At 37.3% G+C, this 18,903-nt stretch overlaps 1 protein-coding gene across 2 annotated transcripts in view; it reads right to left on the bottom strand.

Moving 5' to 3' along the window:
* The window catches only part of tnksa (tankyrase, TRF1-interacting ankyrin-related ADP-ribose polymerase a), a 140,486-nt gene that overhangs the window by 108,753 nt on the left and 12,830 nt on the right, over positions 1 to 18,903 (bottom strand). The window lies entirely within an intron of this gene.

Below are 18,903 nucleotides of genomic sequence, written 5' to 3'. Positions count from 1 at the left end.
AAGCGGGATTCATGGACCCGTCTCTTACACGCAGCCAGACCCACCAGGTCCCCACCTCCGCACACTCAGGTAAAGGATTAAGATTGAAATTCAGGGATTATCCTGTTGGCAGCTTCCATAAAAGATGCATGACTGCTTACTGCAGAAAATATGGGAAAGAAACATAATAGCATGCCATCTCAAATCAAAATATTGCATTATTCAAGATAAAAAATGAATGCTGCTTTATGCAAATTGCAGGCCTTGCAGTGAGATTTACATGCAAAACAGCGCACATGTATTTGTATGCACGCAAGGCTGCTGCTACACAATGTCACCACTTCAGTGTCCAAATATCAGATATTGTAGCAGAACAGACTTCGCTTCGAGAATGATAGTATTTCCAATTGAAATTGTATTGAGTTTCAACAACCGATTTCTGCTACAGATGCCACCCAAAAAGTGCAAGCCTTTTTTTCCATTTGTCTGTTTTCAAAAGCCAAACTCACCCATCCCCAGGGAGATCAATTGCAGCGCTAACCTGCCTGCACAAATATAATGGAAATCTCAGAGTACAGTATTAGCCAATGGTGGAAAACAAAAGCAATATCGGGCAAGTGGGGTCCAGATGTGCTCTAATTACATAATTAAACTGAGTGAGGTGTGTAATTAAGAGGACATATATATAAAAATCAATGTCACAGAGACAGTGGTACAGGTGTTCATAATTAATCCCTGTTACTGTAGCATTTAATACCACTCCAATCATCAAACAACAACAGAGGTCTCCATGTTGCTTGGAAAGGTGACTTAAGCTCACTGACAGAGTAAAATTCTTAAATTTCTATTTTACATTATTGCGAAGGTGTAATCTTATTCTGTAGGATGCAATGAAATTTCACTTTGCCGCATTGCTTGGTATTGTGAGACTTGAGAAATGGAGACCAACCATGACTAGAGTTTAAGCTATTCATATAGTTGTGATGACTTTTCTCTAATTTTCCCTTCCCTTTTACTATTTAAATTAAAGACAGTCATTTTTTTTAATTTTTAGATGTAACATTTTCTCCAAAAAAGGTTAATGGTCTTGCTATATTTAATTTATGTCTCACCATAAGCATACTTGGATTCTCAATATCTAGGCTTTCTTTTGTGCTGAAATTGAGAACGTTACTCTTGCATGAAGTTTATTAAGCTCTTCTTCACACAAGTACAATCTCAAATGTCAAACATCAGCGAGAATAATATATAGCTGCACTGCAGCAACTTTCCAAGTCCAAGTGCAACCAGTGGCTGCAGATGCACGTATTCTCCAAATAGCAACGTTCATGCATTTTGTTTCTACACAACAATATTTGGCCATCTTCGTTCCTGGCACGATCTATACAGGTAGAAAATGGCGGAATTTCATTAGCCTGTCCTCTCACATAGCATTTCTCTACTTGAACTGTCCAAAATCTAGTGTAGAGACTTCTTTAGACCAAAAAACACAGTCCAAAAGAACATTACAAGTAAATACCCTGTCCCAATTCTCATACTGATCCCTACGCCCTTCCTCAAAGTCCGCACTTCCTGTTGATGCTCCTTTCCCAGTGGTTAAGTGCATAGCAGCCGATAATGGTTTCTTAAAAGAATTTTTCATTTTCTGCTCGCTTTTTGATTAAATTATCCAGTGCAAATATGACACTAGAGGAACATAACGCGTTTATTCACGTTCATTCATAGTAAACCAAGTTAAACGCGACAATACCTCAAAGCTTTGCACTATTAAATACGCGTACTATTAAATATTCCGTGTACAAAATACATCGCAGGGTAAACGAATTTTCATCAGTCGAAACAGTTGACGAAATAAAAGCTTCGTACCCAGAATACATAAAGTATGAATCTAAAGTAGCCTAATGAAATTGTTTTTTTAAAATATTATACTTTTTTTAAACTGTAAAAAAGTTCAGTTTTACTAATACGTGTTTATATTCTACATGGCAGTCTCTCTGCTTTGTTAGGCTAGAACACGAAACGTCGCCATTCCGAAACTGGGGGTAATTCCCTCTTAGTGGAGTCCGCTCCGATACGGACTTCAGAGAAGGACACTTTAAGGCTGCATCGGGGCCACTCGTGAGCATCCTTGTGAAACACACATTTTGAAAAGAGCACCATAAGCCCTTGCAGATGTTAGCGGGAACGTGTATATGAAGGGCGCAAGACCGCAAGTGTGCATACTGGGACACGGCCAAAAACTGAAATCATGAGACAATAACTAATTACAAAAGGTACAAATTAAAATACTGAATGTAGTCTTAAGGAAACAGTAACCTGAATACACTAGAGGAAATACAGATATTGGAAAACAATGTGACAAAATACAAATGAAGACAACTCTTTTTTTTTACTAAACCTGTGAGCAAATACTTTGATATAAAGCATTTAAATGCACAATTTATGTTTTAACAATCTCATATAGATGTAGGAGAAGATCTAAAAATAATCATATTGAAACATAGGTGTTCTGAAGCTGTTATCTGCAAGCCAATATGTTTTATCAGAGAATTTGATCCCCCATCTAAAAAATAAGGCTCTATTTGCATAACGATTGCAGCATCATTAATAGCTAATTAGTAGAGAAGTAAAATAAATGTGAGGTGTAAAGATTTAATCTAACCTATGTGCCTGCTGTTTCTTTGCATTGCTAGAAAGGAAAGCTGATCACATGTGAGTCTGACCTAGCTTGATTCTCATTTTTGCCTGCTTTGTTTTTTCTAGCTGACCAAAAACAAGGATAAGGAAACCTGGTGGCTTTAGTAATTTGGGTCACTGATTTACATTTCAGGATTCCAGGTCAGGCTGCCTTACACCCTGCAAACAGCCAGCACAATTATACTGAGCGCTTAGATTTGAACGCAGTGGAGCAGAGTTTCAGTGCAGTAGCCAGATCCAACATTTGGCCAGTTGTGGAAAGAATTTCAAAAAGATCTGGATTCCGTATGGCTGCAGAATAAATGAGACTTGCATTTACTGCTCTGCATTCACATTTCCCAAGGACAGGAGCACAGAATTGCAGGGTTTTATTTTTACCCTGATTTCTTTACTGATTTGACCTACTTGTAAGAACAGCTATCTCACGCTGAAGAAAGGTGAAAGGTGCAGGAAAATCCTAAAATACCCTCATTTTACCCAACACATCACTTGTGTTTACCCACTGTGTTGATCTTGTGCGACAGATTTTCTAACACTCCAAAGAGCCTAGGCTAAGACCGGAGTTCAAAAGGCTGGTTTGGCTTCTTTCATTAAGATAGATATGAAATGGATTATTATGATAGTAAATTTATAATAATGGTAATATGGATACAGTACCCAGTGAATCAAAGGTCTTCCATAATTCCTGCATAGACTCACGAGTCTGCAGTAAACATAGAAAGTTCTGATTGCTTGCGAAAGAATGCAATACAAAAAATGTTTGTGAAAAGCTGAATGTAAACCAAACCAAGGCTTAGACTCTCCTGACATATAAACCAAGGATAAAGGAAATTATGTAGGGTGGCTTATGAGTTGGTTCACTTTCATATAAAGTATTTAATGCTGGTCATTATCTACATTCAAATGTTATATCCAAAAACCCTGAAATAGTGAGACAAAAACTAATTATCTGTAAAGGTTAAAATTAAAATACTGAACTAACACAGCACATTCATTTTCCCAAAATGCTTCTAATCAAACACTTTCCCACCCCTTTAAAAAAAAGTTACTTCATGATTCAACGTACTTTTTCAGAACCCTATTACTATTCTCCTGAGATCAGAACAGGTCTTGCTCTTTGTAGCAGACGCTAAATAATTCATATGACAGTCAATACTATGTCATAAAACCCTTGATCATTTCACCTTGCATGGAAAACTGGAGAGAAATGTTGAGACAAATGTGAGTGCATTCAGCCTGTACAAAGCATTTTTACTTTATCTCCAGCTTCCCCCTGTCAAAAGTATTTCCTCTCACAAAATCTGCATTCTTTGTGCTCACAAAATTTATTAATGTAAAAAAATACTGATGGGCTAAAACTCCAGTAACTGCAAGTTGAATCCCACCCCATCTTTTTAGAGTAACATACATTGGAATCTTAGAGATGCCTTCCTCTTAGCCTAAAGTGATTCCTGTAACTTAGGGTTCCTCTACCATGTCCTCCTTTCTTTTAAAGTATTCATTATAGCAGAGTTCTTAAAATCTATGATAAATAAGCTTTTTATTTAAATCATTAGCTTGATTACACCATGAAAAATATTCAGATTTTATTTTTTATTTTACCTAAATCACAGAGAACGTGAGATGGTTATGGGAGAGTCTAACACCACCTAGGTTTATTCATTTGTGCAACAGCTGTTCCAACAGTTTGATCATCAACAGCTTAATGAACAAGCAGAAGAAGAGTTTAGTTCACTGTTTCTTATTATTGATGCACCCAAAGCCAGGTATTAATAGGTAGGATGAAGCCACGTGAAGGCAACAGAAATGCTGAAAATATTTTAATTCATCCAATAGTTCAATTAAAGGTTCAATAAATTAATAAAATAAAACCTTGACTACAACAAAACCTAAAACACACAGAGTGCCCAGACAGAGATCCAGGACTAAGAGACCACACGTTTTGCAGCATGGCTGCCCTCATTGGGCTAGATAATGTGATTAACTTAAAAAAATAATATTCAATTGAATTGCCTGAAACTAAAAAAGTTAGTTTTTTTAGGTAACTGAAAACGTGAAATATCTAACTGAACCAATCATTAGGATCAATTAAGCTGAAAGAGAGATGATCCAATAGACTGTGATTTAAAGCTCTGCTCTAGACTAGGACAAGCTCAGGTGCAAGTTATGGCAAGTCAAAAAGTCATTCTACTAGTGCCAATACTTCCCTCCATCCATGGTGAGAATTACATTTGGCTGGGATTACAGTCTCGTCTCCTAGGATAACACTTTTATGCAGCTCTGGCCCAATACCACTTTGAGCACCTTTTCTCCCTATCAGCACACAAAGCTTGCAGTCATATGTATGAATTATATTCTAAAGCCTCCACAAAATAAAAAAGAGATAACTGCTCTATATTCACTACAGCATTCCAGCTCGAGCAGGAATGTTTAAAAGGAGAGGTTTTTTTTTGCTTTTTCTGTCCCACCAGAGCTCAAAATTACTACGCTTCAGTGATTACTAACTTAATTGCATAAACATGATATTATATCAAGATATCAAGCAGGCTTCTTTTAGAAATGGCTAGACTCCCATGAAGCCAATTTCATTCCTGGAAAAATAAAAGTTTAGCCACCTTCAGTTTTAAACTCATTCCATTCCATATTGTCTTATGCCAGAATAAGTAGGTTCAAGACCTCACTAGTTCATGTACTTATGAACTTATTTAAGAAGCAAATTAAACCATGATACTGTGAATGAAATTAAATTAAAATAACACAGGAGATAACATAACTGCACTGCTGTGACTTTCATCCAAATATTTTCAGTAAAAAAATCTGAAGTGGAACCAACTCCGTTTAAAGGGGGGGAAATCTCCCAGCAGTGAAAGATCATGACAAGACCACTGTCAAAAGATTTCCAGATTGATGCAGTCGCAATGAACCTCACACAGTAAATTATGTGAGTAATTTATCTGAGATGAACTGAGTTCTTCTAGCAAGCCTCATATTATTTAAGTGAAATTCCAAAAGCCTCTTTACAGACAACTGAAGACATAAAACAACGAGATGGCGACACTTAAAACAGCTGCAGAGAAGGATGTCTGTCTGTTCTTCTAATAACCAGCAGCACCACTGTAGTGCACTTTCATTTTATGATGTTGGTCAATAAACTCCTTCTCTCTATTCTTTCAGATTTTATGACTCCACAGCGCTGTGATTTGTGTGTGCTGCAGTAGGTTCCTGTGCATCAGTGTGTCCGGTATGATGTGTGCAGAGAGCACAACCATTTTAAAGAAATGCACCAAGTAAAACAACTTACAGTATTCAAGTATTCAAAAGTGTTCCAGTTTATCATTTAAAACTTCTAACAAAATAAAATATTCCCCTTTTCAGCAGATAATGTTACCTTCTTTGTGAACCCTGTGTACAAGCTGATGAAATGGTTTTGCCTACAGTTTTACAGACTTACAGCCAACAGCCACAAAGAGAAGGGACTTCAGATCGCATAACAAGCACTGTTGCATCATAGGAGGTCATCAGTAAATGTTACTAAAGCCTTGAGGGTTTTTACAGGTGGACTGTCAAGACGAATCACCTTCTCTGGCATCCCTGAAGCTGAATAATTTCACCATTGCTGAACTGCAACTCTGCATCAGTTCCAAAGCTTTGCATTTGTTTCATACCTTAGTGTTTGACAGAAAAAAAGATACTGCGACCAAATATACATATATATTTTATGAAGTATGACTTGAAATCCAAACTCATTAAATTTAAATTTGACTGCAAATTAGTCAACATTATGTGTACAACATGTACTGCTATCCTTTTCCAAACTACAGTATGCTGACAAAGCTATTAATGCTTTACATGTCCCATCACATGTTTTAGTTATTCGATACAGATATGACTAAGTTCCATTAATGTTCAGACAACATGTATTCCAATATGTAGGTCCCTCCTAAAGACTACCCCTACAGCCAATATGTGACTTGGATTTAGCTTTCTTCATGTCTTGACCATGTTATTATCTTTACGTACAGAAACTATCCCTTAATATTTTTACTGGACAGTTTTTCCATTCACATTGCTTTATACCGTGGGACAAAGTTCAAATCTAAAACTGTACCAGATATGAGTTGATCTGCATAAAAACAAAATCACAAGATGTATACTATTTGAACCTATATTTGAATATACAATTTCACAGTTTGAGAATTAAAAAAAACAAACAAATCTGAATGTTGTCAGTGCACAATTCAACAAGGATATGTAGCAGTTTCAGCTAAAAGAAAGCCTGCTATCTCCTACTCTAATCCACTAAGCTGAATGCATTAAAACAGTGAACCATGGATTTCAATTTCACAAGCATCAAACCGTTTCCTCAGAAAGAAGGATTACGCACGTTATCCTATTTTACTTAAAGCCTATACCCAACTTGTATTCCGAGTTGGCTCCGTGCCCCTTTAACAGCAGGAATATGGCACAAGAACTACGCTTCCAGAGGGAAAGAGACAACAAGGATGTTAAAAGAATGCTGCACTATTGCCAAATTGCTCCCTTTACACTGTATAATTTTTTAAAAGGGAATTTTTAACTATACACCAGCCTGATTGCTCGAAAAGGAAAGCATCTTTAAAAAGAAATTTGTGTACTAAGGTGGTTGTGCACAAGCATTTGCCATGATAGAGCATAAAACTATTTTTATTGTTACACCAGCCAATTGCCATTACATCCAGCATTTGTCAGTCTTTCCCCCCTACCTCTGTAAGCACAGTTTTAAAGAATTCTGATGAAATTACAATCACGTCTAGAATTTACTGCCAGCAGAAAAGGCTGCGTCTATTAATGTCTTCAGGTACTCAGACTGACTCAGTCTCAATCAAGGCGCAGCCAAGTCTCTCAAAGATAACATTAGCAGAAATATGTCATCAGCAGAATGACACCCTGATTGGAAAAAACCATAACACACTTATTTGGAAAAAAAACTTTGCTCTGATTGAAACAGTCAGAAGACAGGTGCGGGATTCACTACCTCCTATTGAAAAAGAAAGCAATCAAAACCAACAAAAAAACAGGACGGTATAAAAAAAACTGTAAATTTTTAGAGTGCATGTGTCAAAGCACTATATGGTACAATGACACCTGGCCAATAACTAATGCTCATGCTACAGGATCTTCTGCATAGAGATCGAGCATATCTCCATAGACATGATGAATGTGACGAAGAAGAGAAGAACATTACCTATTTTAACTCCTTGTACAGGAGACTGCAGACACCATACAAGACCTGAAACTCCTGAAAGTGCTTTGCAGTGTAAATCTTGTGCAGTTCCCACCTATGCTCCATAAAAGGTACAGACCATGCTGCACACAGGCATCAATGACAAGCCTTTAATCCTACAGGAGCTCGTTCTGGTTGAAAAACCCCAGAACCTCCCCTCTGACTCTGACTGCATCCCCAAGGCTCTTGTAACAAAGCAAAGATTGGCAGTTATATTATAATATCCAATTAAAACAGAAAACCTCACTGTCACAAACTAAAACCAACAATCTGCTAAATGAGTGCACTAAGCGACTAATTAAAATATGATTGCAAATTCCATTCGGTAATTGTCTGCACTGTGCATGCAGAGAAAGCTGACTTCAGCTCTTGTGCTTTAGAATCATACACAGGTAGTAAGAATGTTTAGCAATTAACTTTTGCTAATGAGCTGCTAAAAAAGGATGAAATATTAATTTTCAGAAAGTCACCCCTTAAGATTCACTGAAAAGCACTGAAAGATGCATGCTCAAACATATCACAATGTAATAAATATTAATTAAGGCAGTCCTGCTGACATAACTTGATTAGTTACCTATCCATGTCCTGTTGTGGTCTCCTGCTTTGCAGAGCAGCTATTTATTTCTTGACAACTGAAGAATGCCATTATTTCAAAAACAACATAAGAGATTAGATGCTTATCATGATTAAGTCTACTGCCTCTGAACAGTTGTGTTCATTTTCTAATGCTTTCTAGGAAAATCTACAATCAACTGATTAGATTTCAAGAGCATTTCTTAATCTAAAGATATTAGCTACTGTCATCAAAGGGAACCACAGGTCTAACACCAAGCACAAAAAAGATGTTTTCCCCTAAAATGCATTAGTAAAATTATATACCTAAGTTGTGTTATTACCCTGGCTTACAAAAACATAAAAACACAGTTTACAAATGAGAGTAGGGTGTTAGACCCATCTATTAAATTTTGTAGTTAATAACTAAAAAAATCCAAACATGTCATCCAGGCAATTCTTGAAAGAAGCCAGAGTTTTAACTACAAAACAGCCACATAGCTTGTAACATAGTCCTACAATCCTTCAAATATCCACCAATGACATTTTAATTAATGTTTAGAAAGTCTGGGAGACATCTCAAATGAAGCATTTTGTACGAAGGTGCCGTGACACACTAATACCACTGTATAAAATGGAAGACGCACATACATGGCAGGACACTAATTGGATCATAAAGAGGCAAATGTTGAACAATGACAATAGCAATACCATAGCTGCATCCTCTGTGCGGGTAGAAGTTGTTTTGGCTAAACTGATACAATATGGTACAATTACTCTAAAGAGACGCAAACACTTTTTTCATAGACCAAGGAGCAAAAAAGGCCTATAAGAGTATAAAGTCATGATCATTTCATATTCAATCCAATTAAGCTGCCAGAACCTGCCAAGCAATAAATTCATTTTAAAATGATAAATCTGGAAAAAGTGCGTCAAAAGCAAATATGGTTTTCCTCTTTTCTCTTTTCCTCCATGTTCAACTGAAAATTTATATCTTAATCTAATTTATTGAAGAAATAATTACAGTCTACTCATAGGGATCTCCTTCATCCCCCTATTCAAATGTATAAACAACAACATCCACTTTTTAAAGCTTTGTTTCAAATGCTTCCATTTTTCTGAGTAATTAACCGTGAATTATTTTAGACATTTACGCAATGTATAATATATCAAAGATGAATAAAATGTCAAAACTAAATTTCAGGAAAGGGGGTTTTATTGCATTAATTCCTATTGGAACTCTGTAGTGTTAGGTGCTTTAAGTCACTGCACAGGAACAAATGGACAGTAATAAAGCAGGCAGGCGTGACCAATTTCATTGCTCAGCTGTCGGCTTTAAGAGTGTGAAGCATGTTTCTGAAACAGTTATAGAGTTGCAGACCTACGTATGGGCTCCCTTTACCTCGAAACAGCAATTTTCCAGGGCCATCTTGACTACCACTTGTAAGGATGAACGCGTGTTCAAACTTCAAAGAGGCACTGAGGTCTTCAGTTCTCTAATAGATTTATCATCACTCCATCGCCGCAATGAACTTTAATAATCTCGGCAGTGATTGTGAGAGGACTCCAGCAGAGAACCAGGCTGACAGAAATTGGGGATTCTACACTACAAGAAGACAATATTAAGTAAAACGCTGCCAGTGGGTTTAACTCATGTGTTGCTGGAAACAACCACTCACAAGGCAAATTTCAACTGAGACTATGATACCACACAGCCTGTCCTGGGTTATATCTTAATCTTGATCAATTTTTTGAGTAACCACCTTGGCGGTCTCACCAATTTAATTTAAAAAATTGCTGAGGTGACTTTTTAAAGAAGAATTTTTTAAAGCCATGATTCTTGGTAAAAAACCTGAGATTGGTTTTGAAGTTCATTTTTAAAGGGATCTGATTTTAAATGTGGAACGCCTAACTAACTATGCACTCCAATGTTGAACAGACACCCCTCAACTCAGTTTGCACCTATATTATTACAAATACCCCAAAAATGCAGTTGGATTTATTTTTTAAAAAACATTTTAAAAAGTGCCTATTATTTACCTAACCAGTTTGGAGGTGCTTCTGTTTAAGACTTGGCAATCCATCAACAACTATATGCACAGGGACAATAGGGACAAGTTTTTGTAAGACACACACCACACTTCTAAGAGAAGAAGCAGTGATTGGACAGGTGGTGCATCTCTCTCTGACATCACTGCAAGACTGCAGACATCATGCGAGTCACAGGAGTCACTAATGCACAGAAATCCGAGAGGCATCTCTCAGAAGTACACCTGCTCTAGCAGTTTTCTCTTGTGTACCACTCGAGGCCACAACAACCATCACAGGCCTAACGGACAATAAAGAAATCTCAGCCAGCTCCAAAACCCAACAAACTCTGGCAGCGTTCACCCAAAGACTCACTCATCATTAGTGGTGGAATCTCTCTCACAGCTGGAAGACACCCCATGACTGCAGAGCCAAGCCTAGACTGAAGCAGGACCCTTGAGCCCTTTGCAAAATCACACATTAGTTGTTTTAGATATTTGGTGAGAAATACTCATTCATAAAAACCACCTGAAGACTTATTTATACAGCGTGGCCTTTACTGGAGCAATCAGAATGAAGTGTGTCACCCAAGGCTAAGCAGCATTCCAGGTGGGACTTGAACCCACAATCCTGCTCTCCTCCAAGCTTCTGTCCAATTTAAATTTGGGCCAGACCCATCTTGTTGTGAACACAAAGTGCTTTAAAATTAAAAAAAAATATGCTGAGGCAGAATGCAGTAACTGACTTTAATTTAGCTCTGCTATTTCATCTGTTTTGTCTTTGTTAAAGGAAGGTGTAAAAATCAGATACACTGAGAAATTACATTAGAAAAAGCTATTTTAAAAGTTCAAAGCAGAAATGTAATAAAAATAAACATCAGAATAATCTTGGTTACTTGCAGTTTCAACCTATTTACAAAGATCATCAAATCTTTCCTGTAGCAGGTGCATTGACAGTTAACAGAACCGACATGACCTACATAAATTAAGTAGATTAATTTATCACTAATAAGGCTGATCTACATGGGGTCCGTTTTGAAAGTCATAGATTAGTAGCATGCATGGTTAATGTTGGAAACAATACAGGACGTACAGTGGATAAAAAAAGTCTACATACCCTTATTTAAATTGCAGGTTTTTGTGATGTAAAGCCAGAAATCAAGATAAGTCATGTCAGACATTTTTCCATATTTAATGTGACCTTGCAACCAATTAAATTCAACAGAAAAATAAATGGATAATTATTAGGAAAACTAATTGAAATTAAAAAACCTACAACACCCTGGTTGCATATCCACAACTAATACTTTGTGGAAGCACCTTTTGCATTTATTACAGCAATAAGTCTTTGTGAATACGTCTCTATCAACTTTGCAATTTTATCCCACTCTTCCTTGCAAAACAGTTCAAGTTCCTTCAAATTGCCAGGGGATCTCCTGTGCACAGCCCTCTTTAGGTCATTCCACAGGTTTTCTATGGGATTGAGGTCTGGGCTCTGACTGGGCCATTCCAAGACTTTGATCTTCCTTTTCTGAAGCCATTCCTTGGTTGACTTGAATGTGTGCATTGGGTCGTTATCATGTTGGAAGGTAAAATTCATCTTCAGCTCTTCATTATCCCATCTATCTTGACTAGAGCCCCTGTCCTAGCTGAAGAGAAGCAGCCCCAAAGCATGATGCTGCCACCACCATGTAGAGTAGGTATGGTGTTCTTTGCCAAAAAGTTCAACCGTTGTCTCATTAGACAATAAGACATTTTCCCACATGGTTAGGGGTGATTGAATGTACTTTTTTTGCAAAATTTAGACAGGTTTGGATGTTCTTTTTTTTGTGAGAACTGGCTTCCGTCTTGCCACCCTACCCTATATCCCAGACGTGTACAGAATACGGGAGATTGTTGTCACAAGCAAGGAGTGACCAGTACCTGCCAGAAATTCCTGCAGCTCCTTTAATGCTGCCGTAGGCCTCTTGGTAGCCTCCCTGATAAGTTTTCTCCTTGTCCTCTCATCAACTTTGGAGGGTCATCCTGATATTGGCAGTGTCCCTGTGGTGCCACTTTTTCTCCACTTGTTGATGATAGTCTTCACAGTGCTCTATGGTATATCCAATGCCTTTGATATTCTTTTACACCCCTCTCCTGATTGGTACTTTTCAACAATAAGATCCCGTAGATGTTTTGTCAGCTCCCTGCAGACCACGGCTATCCCAGTAGGATGCATCCATGAAAGTTTCAAGGAAATCCTACAGGAACAGCTAATTTTTATTTGGGGTTAATCAGAATCACTTTTATTGATGGCAGGTGTATGCTACATACTTTTGGACATGATTTTGAAGGTGATTAGTTAACTCTGAACACAGCTACAGCCCCCATTATAAAAGGGTATGCACACTTAAGAAACCAGGGTGTTGTAGGTTTTTTTAATTTAAATGATTTTTCCTAATTATCTATTTGTTTTTCTCTTGAATTTTGTTGGTTGCAAGGTCACATTAAAGATGGAAAAATGTTTGCCATTATTTATCTTGATTTCTGGCTTTACATCACAAAAACCTGCAATTTCAATAAGGGTGTGTAGACTTTTTATATCCACTGTATATCTGCGACACATGCTTTACACCAGAAAGAAGATTCTGTGCAGTAAGATTTTCACCTATTCCTCTTGTGCAGCTCAAGTGTGGCACTATGGCATCCACAACATAGGTGTCATTCTCTTGCAAGAAAGTGATCACCTAAGCAGCATGAGAACACACAAATTTGGAGAAGGTTGATGACAGCATCAAATGCATTAAACTGGAAGACCAGCCCTAAAATGTGTCAAAACTGTGAATGCTCTCTGAAAATTAAAAACAAAACAACCTTCCATACAAGCTTGAGTTGAACAACATCCATGTAATCTAAAAATCCTGCTGCAGAATCCTGCACAGTCTCTTAGCCACAAGTGATGCCTTCGGTACTTCATTCTACCATGCGTACTGCACTCTCAAATGAGCCATTCCATCTGAGTATCAGAAAAACACAGGAGAATCACAAAAACACAGCAGGAACGAGCCAGTACTGTACTGATATTTTGACTTGGAATAGTATTGCACCTGTAGCCAAAATTGCTTATTCATGTACTTTTCATGGTAAGTAAAAATTAAAAAAATGGTTTCAGGGTTAATTTAAAAAAATATATTTTTCTGAACAAATTGTAAAGTATGTATCCTGACAGGAAACCCTGAGAACATTCTTGCTTGCTACAGCACTAGAGAAATACCAAAGTAAACATTCAGACATTTTATGTATAGTATTAAATGGTGTTTTCACAAATTAATACCTTTTATCAGTGTTTTTTTTCCTTCTGATCACATGGTAGTGGTCAAAAAACAGCTATAAGTGTCCCATTAGCATAGTCCAACCTTCAACAGGGGCTCAGAAAACCAGTGTTTGCTCTGGTGAAGGGCCCTCTTGCATTCAGCAAGGCATTTCTGCAGTAAAGAAACAGGGGGCATGTGGGAAAAGCAGCATCAGTTTTGTACCGTTCCCCGTGCTTGTAAATGAACTTGACAAGTGGCGCTACTGTTGAACGAGCCATTGCGATATATAAGAAATGCAGACGGATGCCACTGTAAAATACATCGCCTCTGTAATCTGTTTGGACCACAGGGCGCTTCATTTGCACTGCTGCTGAATAAGATTTGTTTGTGAGAATTTCAAATGGTTTTGATAAGCAGTGCAATGATTGAAATCGGCACTACAGTAATTCATCCCTTCTAGAAAATGGAGAGTGATCATTTGAGTGTTTCTTTTACTCTTTTTGACAAACATTTCTAGTCAGTTTCATTTTCAAAGCACAAATAAAACATCCATAGCTTCAAAAAGTCAAATCAAATATTCTGAAGTTTAACTTAAAAGGGTAATAAATATTTCAACCCTTCATCACTCAAATTGCAGTTATGTAAGAGTGACTACAGGAAGATCTATGACTTCAGTTCTTTTAAAATTAAGACTACTACTCAAAGTTGAAAGCTCTGAACAATAGTGATGCGCTGATGTTTATCAATGTGAATAAAGAAAAGTGTTTTGTCTGACTTTTCAAATGAAGGAAAATATTCTTCTTTGCTCTGTACATAGTTAATTGCTTCATCATGATTTTTCCCCCAATGTGTCCACTGAATTGACCTGCGACTTTCACAGCTCCTGATGTATTTCAAGGAATCAGACCACAAGCTCTTGCACACGAGACATCTAGTCCAAAAATACAAAGGCATGTGTACTGAAAGAGACAATACAGCAAATCCCACTGAGATGAAACTCAACATTAGATTTTCAACATTCATCATACACTGGTGGCTGGTGGATGACTCTAAATGCATCCATCACACAACAGATGTTGTAATTCTCACACAAGTCAGTTTTAATATCCCTGACAAAATGGGGAATTTAATACGAGCTGGTGCACAGTAATGGAATGCCTCAGGGCTTGACTTTGCAATGCATCAGGACATACGGATCGAAAGTTCACCATTAAAATAATTAAGACAGTCGTTCCACTAACAAGTCTCATACATCTCCTTGGAAGGGTCTTTAATTTTCACTTATAACTGTGATACATTCATAGCTCTCCAATGACTGAAATCTTCAGTTAATACCCCCTCTTCCTTCAAATACTGAATCGGTCCAAGTTCAACAACCAGCTTTGGCTGCATATGATTTCCTCCCTTCCTAGGAAGGAAGATGTTATTCTTTTTAAGGCCAGATTGTCTTTAGCCGAGAACCGTCACCATAATCCCTGCCTTTTCCCAGTAATCTATTACAGTTGCAGATATCTGCAGATATTGTCAGTAGTTTACAGTCCACAGATTCTTTTTGGGCATATTAAGATAAAAGGGCAGATGTTAATGGTCCACTCAGATGCTTCAACGGGATAAGTAAGGGCAGGACTGTGGGTAACAAATGGCTCTAGTAGTGGAAAGGCAAGAACCCTGGCTGGGTCCCACATGGGATTGCTACAATGAGGCTCCCAACATAAGAAAAATGCCACACAGTTTTAGTGTTACCAATTGGTAGTTAAGAAATTATGGTGCAGTTTTATCTCCCATTAAGAGTTTAATCAAACCATAAGCATTTCTTCTATATAAGCACCAGCCCTAGAAAATTTGAAATGACCAAGCGCATCTGATTAATAATATCCTCAATGTTTTAGTTACATATACATGTAGAAAAGAGAAAATATTAATGCTAAATGTTGATTTTTTTTTAACAATTCAAATTTTGCATTTTGTATCCAGGAGATAATCAGGTACTACTTTATATACAATGTATGCTGTAAAAACAGTCAGTCCCTGCTACATTTGTTTAGCACTTTAACAAGCTCATACAATCCAGACAAAGAAGGGAAAGTCTGCACACTGGACAAGGTACATTCTAAAGAGAAAAGCATTTTCTGATTTTGATTTTGAAAGACACAGCCCTGGGATCTGGAAGTTTTAAACCATTTTTTGCATTGACTTTTTGATACATTTTTCTTCCACATTCTTGTTTTCTGAAGGTCAAAAAGAAATTACACAGGCTTTATCTAATTAGTTTGCAGCTTCCATAGTAGCAAAGAGCAAAGTGAAAAAAAACGTGTCTGTAAGACACTGACGTAATGAATATCAAACAAGAAACAGGTTTCAAGCCACCCTTAATTATACAAGTTTCATAGCAGAAACTTACAAATTCCCAAGAACACAGAGCATTACAGAATTTATTAAGACTACCTAATGACAAAATCAGAGGAACTAATCAAGAGGAATGGGATACCAGTTTTTTTTAGAAAGCAACTCTGTGCAGAATTTACAATGTAAATTAAAAGCTATATAACGCACATCTTTAGTTAGGGATTATACAACCATGTCACAGCTACTTGCCTGGTCCTGCATTCAGAATGGAGATGGGCTCATAAAACACATTCAAAGTGCCAAGCCTACAGTGTACTTTGTGACTTACATCAATTTCTCTTTGCTACATCTTTTATTAACCCAAATGTGCACTGTATTTCATTAGAAGACTGGTTTTGTAATGCCCTGGTAAAACAATGCAACTACAATAAAAACGTTAACTAAAATCATTAATGAGCTACTGTATGCATAAACATAAAAGGCAACTGAAAAAGTACCATCAGTGTCATGAGAACAGTGCACTGAAAAAGAAAACGTTCCCCAAGCCAATTTACCTAACCTGGTTTCCATGCACTGTTCTTATATATAACACCCCCTGTATTGTGTGTTTTAGTTAGGGTTTCAATATAATTTAAACACTCTAGCTGACTGGGGAAAAAAAGAATAAAGACATACAAAGAAGAAAAACAGCATGCTGGTACAGAATACTACAGGGAACACTCATCTGAGCAAGCTGGAGAGAAGACAAGTTATCAATGATGTTCATCCCAGGATCGTGTCATTTTTCATTTATATTATTTTCTTAAGCGTAGTTAAAATGTCCCTCTAGTCTTGGAAAATACATTGCCTTTGCTATGAGGGAAAAGAAAGCTCAATTCTTTCCTAGAGGCTCTGATCCCTCCTTCTCGCTCACTCTTCCTGTCTGGACCAGAGTACAGGACAAAAGAGCACAAGGCCTTCCTCTCTCAAACGTCCATTGCAATCACACTAGATGAACAGATTGAAGTTGGACAATTGCTCTCATGGCCCTGCAAACGTTGCTGATAGATTTCTAAAGAACATTTCCAACCGATTCTCTCGTTGCCCATACGGTTATCTGCTCTAGTTAATGAAAGGAAAACCTTTCTAGAAGGCAAAACCTACAGTGCTCATTAAAAATCTCTTGCTCTGCTTACGACAAACTATATTACAAGACTTGAGCTTTTCTTCTTATACTCACTGAGAAGATTACTGACGCAAAGCCCTCATGCTTTGAACTGTATCTTTTTCACTCGATTTAAAATTAGTCAGGTTTATTTAATTTAGCTGCATATTGTGCTTCCCATGCAACAGAATCTCCTCTTTCATACACGCGTCTCCATGTTCAGAGTTTCACAATCCCAGAGGGCAAACTTTAAAGTATTTGCCACATTTTTACAGAAGTATGTCACCTGTAAAAAGCACTGCCAAATAATATTTTTCACTAGCAAATCAAAAAGCATGGCCCCCCATGTGTATGTAAAATTTAAAGCAACAGCACATGAAAATCAAGCAAAATGAAATGCAAATACAGTCTTAATAGCAGATACTAAGAATCGGAGTGAACTGGACTACCAGCAGCCCCAGTTCTTCACACTTTCATTTATTTTTAATAATTCAAATACTTACTTTTCCCTTTTTTAAATGACCTAAACACAAATGCTGATGTGCATTTCTGTATTATCAAATTTCCTCTCTCATTTAACATTTTTCTTTTCAAGATGCAATTAAAAGGTCTTACTACATTTATTGATTCAAAGTAGGCAGAATGGAACCATTTTAAAGTACCTGAGAAATTGAAAGTAACACTTAGAAAATCTAAAGGGGAAATAAACATATAAAAATCATCTGACAAACAAATGTTCCTTTTCCTCATTTGTTTAATTAAAGGTGGTATCCAGTACCTGAGAAAAAATGTGTATTGTTCTGTCAAAAATATAAATGGTGAGCTTATGGTCTGCCATTTGGCTGGATGCAATTCCTGAAGAGACCCTGCAGCACCAATCTCCAACAGAAAGACCCCGATCTCTCATCAGCTCCTTTAACTGGATCACCAAGTCTGAAGGGCAAGGAATAGCGGATAAATGCTTGCCAATTACCTTTCTCCCCCCGATACTCTTTTCACCTGATGAATCTAACAAGATGAAACTCCTGATCTGTTTAGCCCCGGAGCACCAAAGCTCAATCCGTTAATTAATTAATCAGTCAGTCTCTTATTTATACAGCTTCCCTTAATCACGTCTCTAGACAGGCCTGAACAACCGCTTGGCACAAGCCTTGTGTAATAAGCAGCAAAATCACTGATCATACCAGCAAGGGGTGAGGGAGAAGGAAGGAGCAATCACTCTAGCACTCAAAAGGTCCATGAAGCCAGGAGGATTTCCCCTCTCAAAGCCCATTCAGTCCAATGTTGTCTTTTGCCTTTACAAAGAGCGGCATGTTCTTGGAAATAAAATCATCTTTATTGACGGCATCTTATATTTATATTAAATCTGCAAAATAATAATTACAGCATCTAAACTTAAGATTACCCTGCATGCCTAAACTCAAAATTAGAACCAGTTTAGTGTGTATTTACAAGTGAGTGCAGAATGTGCAGCACCATGGAATGGCACCTCTTCATTTATGCATAAATATTTGAGGTTTTCTTCATTTTTTAAAATGCCAGTTGCTGACATTTCATGAGAATCTATTCCTTAAACTTTTTTTTTCTCCTTTTCATTTTTAA

The sequence above is a fragment of the Atractosteus spatula genome, chromosome 3 (genome assembly GCF_055471065.1).
Source record: "Atractosteus spatula isolate fAtrSpa1 chromosome 3, fAtrSpa1.hap1, whole genome shotgun sequence".
Classification (NCBI taxonomy): Eukaryota; Metazoa; Chordata; class Actinopteri; order Semionotiformes; family Lepisosteidae; genus Atractosteus; species Atractosteus spatula.
This window is presented reverse-complemented; position numbering and strand designations above follow the sequence as displayed.